The following is an 8,922-nucleotide window of genomic DNA, read 5'->3' on the forward strand; positions in this document are numbered from 1 at the left end:
TCGCCGAGCGCCGCCACCCCCTTCGCGTGAGGCTAGGTCACCACTGCCGATTCCCCTTTCCCCTCCTTCCCAACCCGACGCTGATCCTCGCCACCTATCGACGCCGCGATACTTCTTCTCCCCGCTTACATAACCACCAGCCAAGAGTTACTCGACGCCGGCTGAAGCCTCATTGAGTCGTGCCTTGCTCCGATCAACGCCATAACTGCCGTCGCCGAGCCCTAACTCTTCCCCGACGCCGGAGCCACGAGGAAATCGATCGCGCTAGCACCAAGCGTCCACCGCCGGCTAAGGCTCTTCTCCACTGATCACTGGAGTCCATCCGGAGATTTCTCTTCTCCTAGAGTCGCTGACCCCACATTGGTGGATCTCTGGTTAAGAGGGGTTTGAACCCTAGATCTAACCTCCTGCGGCGCCTCTCTACACATCGCAGCTTCGACGATCGAACCAGGTTTGCTCTAACCGATCTTTACTCTAGTGTTGGCATTGCCCTATTCCTCTGTCCCAGCTCACCACCACAATAACCTCCCAAGCCCTCCGAGAGAGATATCAGATATGGCTCGAGGGTAAGTTATTTTTAGTGCTAGATTTGTGTGGACTTGATTGTATACGTTGTTTGGGATGTTGAGTTTGGTTGTGTGATCGTTTATTACAGATCCGTCCGGCCAAAAAACATATTGCTCCCTCTGATAAATTGTTAAGATTTCCGTCACACTACTTATTTTTTTCAAGTAAAACTGCAGTCGTGCAAACTGTTTTTTGCACAAGCTTTGAATCAAAATTTATGCCTTGAATATATTAGAAATTTCTCATTGACCTGCAGGTTGTACCTTAATAAAAGCATTACTATAATCAATAGATCATTATTTAACAATTTACAGGTTTTGGCTTAATCTTGTGGCGATATATGCCTTTGACCTTTGGGTATATGTTAGTTTTAACTGGTATTTCTTTATTTTCATGACAGGGTATTGCAGGACATCCCTATTCTTGTCATGGTCAGCATGCTTGCCTATTTCTGCTTCCTGGAGCAACTCTTAGTAAGATTATTCAACTTTCAAATACAATTTGTATTATTATTTTTTTTTTTTGATTTTTTAATGATTTCCAACACACTTGTTCAATTTAGTCTCATGAGTTTACATTTACTTTCAACTAAAACTTTATTCTAACAGGTTAGTGAATTGGGTCCCCATGCTCTTGTCATATCTTTGCCATTTGCTTGTGTTCTAGGTCTTCTCGCATCCATGATAGCTTCAACGATGGGTAATTCATCTTTCTCTTCCTATGGTTTTGCAATTTCAGGTTCTTCCACTATTTTCTATTAGCTTTCATATATTCAGTATCCATTTTTTTTATCATACAACAAACCTTAATAGCGTTGTGTGTGATTGCCACATTATTGTCCTGAATCTATGTTTTTTACAATGCTTTATGTCAAACCATGTGATCCGGCGGTGAGAACGGGGGACCCCCTTTCCGAGGAGTCAATGCCACATGGAAGTCAGAAGGCCAGGTGGCCGATCGGATAAGGAGGGACCGACCGGACGATCGAGAAAAGGTGGGAGCGGTAGGCCGACCGGAAAAGGGGGGCCGACTGCTCGGCCGACCAACCGGAAAAGGGGGGCCGACCGCCTGGCCGACCGACCGGTGTCTGACTGATGGCAAAAGGTACCCCAGCGGGAGTCGGGGTTCCGACGCTCGCTGAACAGGATCATAGGGCCGAGCGGAGAGCACGCTCGGTCGAAGACATAAGGTGGCATACTGCGAACAGTCCCCACATAGCACATTACCGAGGATCTCCCAAGCATACCAGTGCATATGGAGGGCCAGACGTGAGGTGAGTGCCGGCCGGCCAGACGCCCCGGCATGGAGCGGGGAGAGAAGGACAAGGAACATCTTCTGACAGCTGTCATGCTCTATGACTAGGCCATACTCCAAATCTGGCGACAAGGTGTTCTGCTATCCCATCGAAGACGTGCCTGGACTGTAGCAGTATGGTGTCAGGTAAGCTTTCTGACAAACGCATACCGAGGTATAGGCTAAGGACACGTATTTTCCTCGGTAGGCATGCGTGAGCTCTTTCACCGCTCTATATAAGGAGCCTTATACTTCGCCGAAGGTACGCGTGATATAAATTTTGGAGCCACTTCTTCGTCGTTCGCTTACCTGACTTGAGCGTCGGAGGGTCGCCGCCGGGAACCCCTTCCCGGCCCGACTTCTGTGCAGGTTCGCCGGAGGTTCGTACGACCAGTCGAAGATCTACGTCAGCGACTCGGAGAGCGCCACGTGCCCAGCGTCCCTTGATTCAGCTTTCGGACAGGATTAATTTGGCGCCGTCTGTGGGAACGCTCCTGCATCCGATCGAAAGCAATGGACGAGGCTGGACGACCGCACACGGTGATGCTCTCCACGAAGGAGCTCGACGCTCTAATCAAGGCAAGAGCAGCTAAGCTCGTGGAGCAATAGAGAGAGAATGCGCAAGCCGAGCGGCTGAAGCAACAAACAACGTCAGCATCAGGTGGCCGAGCGGAGGCAATGATCCCCGAGCGGACGCCTCCCCCGAGACAATAATCCAACCGGCATTCAAGGGGGAGCACCGCCGAGCAGATGAAGATGGATTGGGACTTGGATCAACCATGAAGCGCAAATTATCTCCAGCCTTTCCGGGGCAAGGTGAAAGGTGCACCAATATAATGTGTGCTGTATATTTTCCGTTTGGCTGTATATTTGAAATGCAGGAAGCAAAATGTTAAACGCAATTGGCATTATCTGTCGAGCGGCCTATCTCCATGATGTATAAGATCCGAGGCACCGACTCAATGTCGAAGACCCCGGGCCGATCGGCCGGGCGTAAAAATTATCCGAGCCAAGTCATTGAAGACGAAGACCCCTCGCCGTTCGGTAGGGCATATGTCATCAGTGTTAAAATTAGCCGTAAAGGTCGTCGAGCTCCGACGTTAAAAATCGAAAGATGAGCCGGCGTCTATAAACCCTCCGAGCGGAAGACCGTCGAGCTCCGACGTTAAATATCGAGAGACGAGCTGGTGTCTATAAACCCGCCGAGCGGAAGACCGTTGAGCTCCGACGTTAAAAATCGAGAGACGAGCCGGCATCTATAAACCCTCCGAGCGGAAGACCGTCGAGCTCCGACGTTAAAAATCAAGAGACGAGTCGGCGTCTATAAACCCGCTAAGCGGAAGACCGTCGAGCTCCGACGTTAAAAATCGAGAGACGAGTCAGCGTCTATAAACCCGCCGAGTGGAAGACCGTCGAGCTCCGACGTTAAAAATCGAGAGATGAGCCGGCGTCTATAAACCCTCCGAGCGGAAGACCGTCGAGCTCCGACGTTAAAAATCGAGAGACGAGCCGGCGTCTATAAACCCTCCGAGCGGAAGACCGTCAAGCTCCGACGTTAAAAAACGAGAGACGAGCCGGCGTTTATAAACCCGCCGAGCGGAAGACCGTCGAGCTCCGACGTTAAAAATCGAGAGACGAGCCGGCGTCTATAAACTCGCCGAGCGGAAGACCGTCGAGCGCTGACGTTAAAAATCGAAAGACGAGCCGGCGTCTATAAACCCGCCAAGCGGAAGACCATCGAGCTCCGACGTTAAAAATCGAGAGACGAGCCAGCGTCTATAAACCCGGCCGAAGGAAGACCGCCGAGCTCGACGTTAAAATCGAGACGAGCCGCCTATAAACCCACCGAGCGGAAGACCGTCGAGCTCCGACGTTAAAAATCGAGAGACGAGCCGGCGTCTATAAACCCGCCGAGCGGAAGACCGTCGAGCTCCGACGTTAAAAATCGATAGACGAGCCGGCGTCTATAAACCCGCCGAGCGGAAGACTGTCGAGCTTCGACGTTAAAAATCGAGAGACGAGCCGGCGTCTATAAACTCTCCGAGCGGAAGACCGTCGAGCTCCGACGTTAAAAATCGAGAGATGCGTCGGCGTCTATAAACCTTCCGATCGGCAGTTCGTCGAGCTCAAACGGTAAAGATCTGCGTTAAGAGGCGGGCAACCAGAGTTTGTAACGCCGCTGGACGGGTAACGTTCTGCGTGATCCTCGGCTGTAAAGGTCGACCCATGATCGGGCCTGCCAATAAGGCTAGAATAAAGGCAACGTGTGGCCGAGCGGATCCCTTATAAAATATACTTGGCGGACGAAAATTAGGACCGAGGCAAAAGTTAAAGATTGGATGCTAGTCGAATAAACAAATAACAACAGAAGAGAATTCATTTGCGCCGAACAGAGGAAAGACAAAATTTATAATAGTATTCGCCCCGAACGACCAGCTTACAAAAGACAGCAAACACTTAAAGAAAGTTCATAAACCCTTCATGCACTATCATCAAAATTAAAGAGAGAATCAGGGATGGAGCCCATCATGATCGCCAGATCTTCGGGGGGGATCGACAGCTCGGTGGGTATGTGGCCCTTGGTCTTCAGATATTCGACTGCCACTTTGATCGCCTCTTCAAAAGTTAAGGACAGCTTGTCGTTGAACTTTTCGCCAAATTCTTTCGAGCGGACGAAGGCTTTGCGCACTTCCGCCGACCGACCAGGCTCCCCATCTTGATATTCTTTGAGCATGACTTGGGAAGCGTCAAGGGCAACCTGAAGATTTTTCAAAGCCCCTTCAAATTTTGCTTGGTCAGCCGAGCGACTCTCTCGTTCAGTGGCCAGCAAGGCGTCCAAGTCCTTCACGCGCTGTTCTAGCCCGCGGTTTTCCACCTTCATCAAGTCCATATCTTCGATGGCCTTGAGCTTCCGGGTGGTCGCAAGCTTTATTTCTTTATCGCGTTGCTTGACCAGGGCGTTGAGCCGAGTTACTTCACCTGCCAAGTCAGAGGATCTATTCCGCTCGGCTTCCAAGAGCTTCTTGGCCTTCTCCAAAGCAGCCGTGGATTGTCCTCTACTTTCGTTCGAAGCTTTGAGCTTTTTCAGCTCGTCCTCCAACTCGACCAGGCGGTTGCTGATGGCGATCTGCTCCACCCAGTTCTGTGAACGGATGTGATCAAGTTAGAAGCTAAACTAAATTAGCCAACAAGACAAAGGATATACCCCAGTCGCCTGCTGCAAATTGCTGTCTCCTAGTTGGCTGGGGGTCATAAGAGCGATGCGAAGCCGAGCTTCCTCCCAAGCTTTGGCCAGAGGACCTGTAAGGGTGATTTGCTGTTCGGGAACCGCTGGCCGATCGACAGCCAATAAATATTCCTCCGACGGAAATTGCAGAACAGTTTTTATCAACCGCGGGCCACTCGAATCATCGTGGGCGCAGTTGCTGTGCCAGACGGCTCACCAATTGTGGAAGGATGGTCGCCCAATCGTCTTATGCGACGTAGGGTCCGAGGAGGACTAGTAGGCAGCACCTCGGAAACAGCCCGGGGGGAGCCGAACGGCGTAGGGGTGCTCTCCGTGGAAATCGCTCCGGATATCAAGGGAGCATCATCACCTCGCTCGGAACGCTGCTCATCGGATGGGGTCGGCTGAGAGGCTTGCTCTTGCCATCTGCGTTTCCGAGTCGCTAGAGGAACCTCATCTGCCGAGCGGCCCTCTACCTCGGCTTGAGCAAAGGACGCGATATCGCCTCCAGCCTTGTCTAGAGAGACAGAAGCGGTTACGGCTTCGGGGACCATCTGAGTCCCCTCACCCCCTCCAGCTGCTGAGCCAGCCAGGACCAATCCCCGTTCGGCGACCTCCTTATTCTTCGCCGCCTCGATCTCAGCGGCTCTCAACTTTAGCCGCTCGGTAGCCTTGGCGCACCACATGACTTTGGCTGCAGAAGCAAAGAATAAATCAGTTAGAACAAAAGAAAAAGGTCGATAAGAGCACTTACTCATGTTGCAAGGCAAGTCGGCTGGGACTAGGGACAAGCCGAATATATACAACACTCCCGGAAGGAGCAGCTTGTCGATGTGGTAGCGTTGGCCGACCAGCCGGTCGGCTGCATGAAGATAGGTCGGATCGCCCCTAAACTTGCCGAGCTCCGGTTGTGCTGGCATCGCCGTCTGCCATTTGATACGGAAAGTCGGTGGCTCGGGGAAACGCATATAGAAAAAATGCTCCTTCCAATGTTTGTTGGAGGTCGGCATATTATCGAAAAGAGCAAAACCTATCCTAGATTGGAAAACGAAGGTACCCCACTCGGCTTGCTTAGGATAGTAGAAGTAGTGGAAAATTTTGGGGTCCAAGGGGATGCCGTTCAGTTTAAAGAGAATTACCACCCCGCTCAGCAGCCTAATGGAGTTCGGAACTAGCTGGCCGAGCGGGATGCGGAAGTAGTTGCACACTTGTAAGAAGAATCGATGTGGAGGAAATCGCAGCCCGGCCAGAAATTGGTCTGGGAAAAAGAGAACGGTGTCGGGCGGCGGTTCATTAGGCCGGTCGGTGGGTGTTGCTAATACTATGTGGTGGTCGGCGGGGAGTTCATAGTTCCGAGCGAGGCGCAGTGCGTCCTCCTCGTCAAACCGGCTCTCCATGGTCGTGTACCAAAGACCAGGAGCGCCGGCGGTAGGTTGGGAAGTGCTAGTCATGGGCGAAAATAAAAAAGAAATGTAGGACAAAAAGAAAGGGAAATCAAGCAGGGAAGAAAGGTGGCAGAACGACAAGGGCCGCTAATAGAAAGCGTAAAGGAAGGAGGAAGTGAAGAAAGGAAGGGCTTACGAGTAAAAGAGTGATCGAAAGGGGTTGTGAGGTCGTCGGAGAGCTGAGAAACGGAGCCGCCGGAGCAGAAGGAAGCAGCAGTGCGTCGAAATGCGATGGAGCAGGAAGGCGGCGGAGAGAAGAAATCGAAAGCTTTATAGCGTTGGCCTCTAATAGCCCTAGCTGTTGGATTCAGGTTGCAAAAAATGAAGTTATCATCAAACCGTTCATTTCAAACGGCGATTGTCCCATCGGAGGTAACGCCACCGCCATACACTGACAAAAGCGAGATCGCCATGTGTCAGCAGGATACGGGTCACATTTAATGAACGCCCCTTACTGCGCAGTGCACGTGCTTGGCAGTAAGGGAGAAGATTCGGTATGGATTCCAAGGGAATACAAGGCACGGGCAAGAATCCGCCGAACGGGTGTAACGAAGAGTGTGAGCGGAGCGGATGACGATCCCTAAGCCAGGCCGAGCGGACTAGTATAGCGGTCGTTACTCAGTCAGATCGGCAGTCCAGTCAGTCGGACTTCGCCTCCTTCGACTAGACTTGAGGGGGAGGCGAGTGATCCAGCAGTGAGAACGGGGGACCCCCTTTCCGAGGAGTAAACGCCACATGGAAGTCAGAAGGTCAGGTGGCCGATCGGATAAGGAGGGACCGACCGGACGATCGAGAAAAGGTTGGAGTGGTAGGCCGACCGGAAAAGGGGGGCCAACCGCCCGGCCGGCCAACCGGAAAAGGGGGGCCGACCGCCTGGCCGGCCGACCGGTGTCTGACTGATGGCAAAAGGTGCCCCGGCGGGAGTCGGGGTTCCGACGCTCGCTGAACAGGATCATAGGGCCGAGCGGAGGGCACGCTCGGTCGAAGACATAAGGTGGCATACTGCGAACAGTCCCCACATAGCACATTACCGAGGATCTCCCAAGCATACCAGTGCATATGGAGGGCCAGACGTGAGGTGAGTGCCGGCCGGCCGGACGCCCCGGCATGGAGCGGGGAGAGAAGGACAATGAACATCTTCTGACAGCTGTCATGCTCTATGACTAGGCCATACTTTAAATCTCGCGACAAGGTGTTCTGCTGTCCCATCGAAGACGTGCCTGGACTGTAGCAGTATGGTGTCAGGTAAGGTTTCTGACAAATGCATACCGAGGTATGGGCTAAGGACACGTATTTGCCTCGGTAGGCGTGCGTGAGCTCTTTCACCACTCTATATAAGGAGCCTTATACTTCGTCGAAGGTACGCGTGATATAAATTTTGGAGCCACTTCTTCGTCGTTCGCTTACCTGACTTGAGCGTCGGAGGGTCGCCGCCGGGAACCCCTTCCCGGCCCGACTTCTGTGCAGGTTCGCCGGAGGTTCATACGACCAGTCGAAGATCTACGTCAGCGACTCGGAGAGCGCCACGTGCCCAGCGTCCGTTGATTCAGCTTTCGGACAAGATCACCATGAATTTGAGTGTTTTATTTACAGTGAGCCAGAGCTACATTTGGGCCTATGCATCGTTCCAATTTGCACTTGTGATCCTCTTTGCTCATGTTTTCTATAGTGTGGTAAGGTGATGCGATTCGTCAGATGGATTTGGTAGCCCAAATTTTTGTTTAATTTTTAATACAGAAGTTGAAAATCCCCTAGTTGATTCTACAGCTAGGAGTAAGCCCTATGTTCTCCATTTTACTTTCCTCATTTACTGGGTTTGGGATTTCAATCAGTATGAACTCTTTGCTCATTGAGTATTTAAGATGGAGGGCTAGGAGAACTTTGCGCTTGGTCCAACTTAATCAGAGTCAGCAGTAGAATGAAGCCAGAAACCTTGCTGGAGTTGAAGATGGAGATGACACAAGGCAGCAAGACTTGGAGAACCAGATTCAAGATCCTAACCCTTTGCAACATGGACAAAATCATTCGTAAAGACTTTGAGGTATGATCTACCAACTTGATGCAAGAGATCAAATTTTGTGCGCCTTATATTGATTGATGTTTTTATTAATGGTTGCGATAGATAGGCTTGAACACTGAGTAGCAATATGATTTCCTACTGCAGCAGCAGTATAAATCTTAATGTTTTCTTCCTACTATACAATCAAATAAAAACATATTTATGTTGTTTCAGGTAATTACTACAGCCATTCCTACTATAGTTGGTGAAAACCTTAACGTGTTCATGACTTTAAGAGCCACCATATTGTTTCAAGAGGTTACCATTTATGTTACATAGATAACGCCTTTTGCACTTCTGTTAGATGACTAGATCAAATGGTTTTTATGGTT

At 51.0% G+C, this 8,922-nt stretch overlaps 1 pseudogene; it reads left to right on the forward strand.

The window, feature by feature from the left end:
- Positions 1–555: 555 nt before the first annotated feature.
- LOC122043988 lies at positions 556–8,625 on the forward strand (annotated as a pseudogene).
- Positions 8,626–8,922: the final 297 nt, after the last annotated feature.

This window comes from Zingiber officinale, chromosome 2A, assembly GCF_018446385.1.
Source record: "Zingiber officinale cultivar Zhangliang chromosome 2A, Zo_v1.1, whole genome shotgun sequence".
Lineage (NCBI taxonomy): Eukaryota > Viridiplantae > Streptophyta > Magnoliopsida > Zingiberales > Zingiberaceae > Zingiber > Zingiber officinale.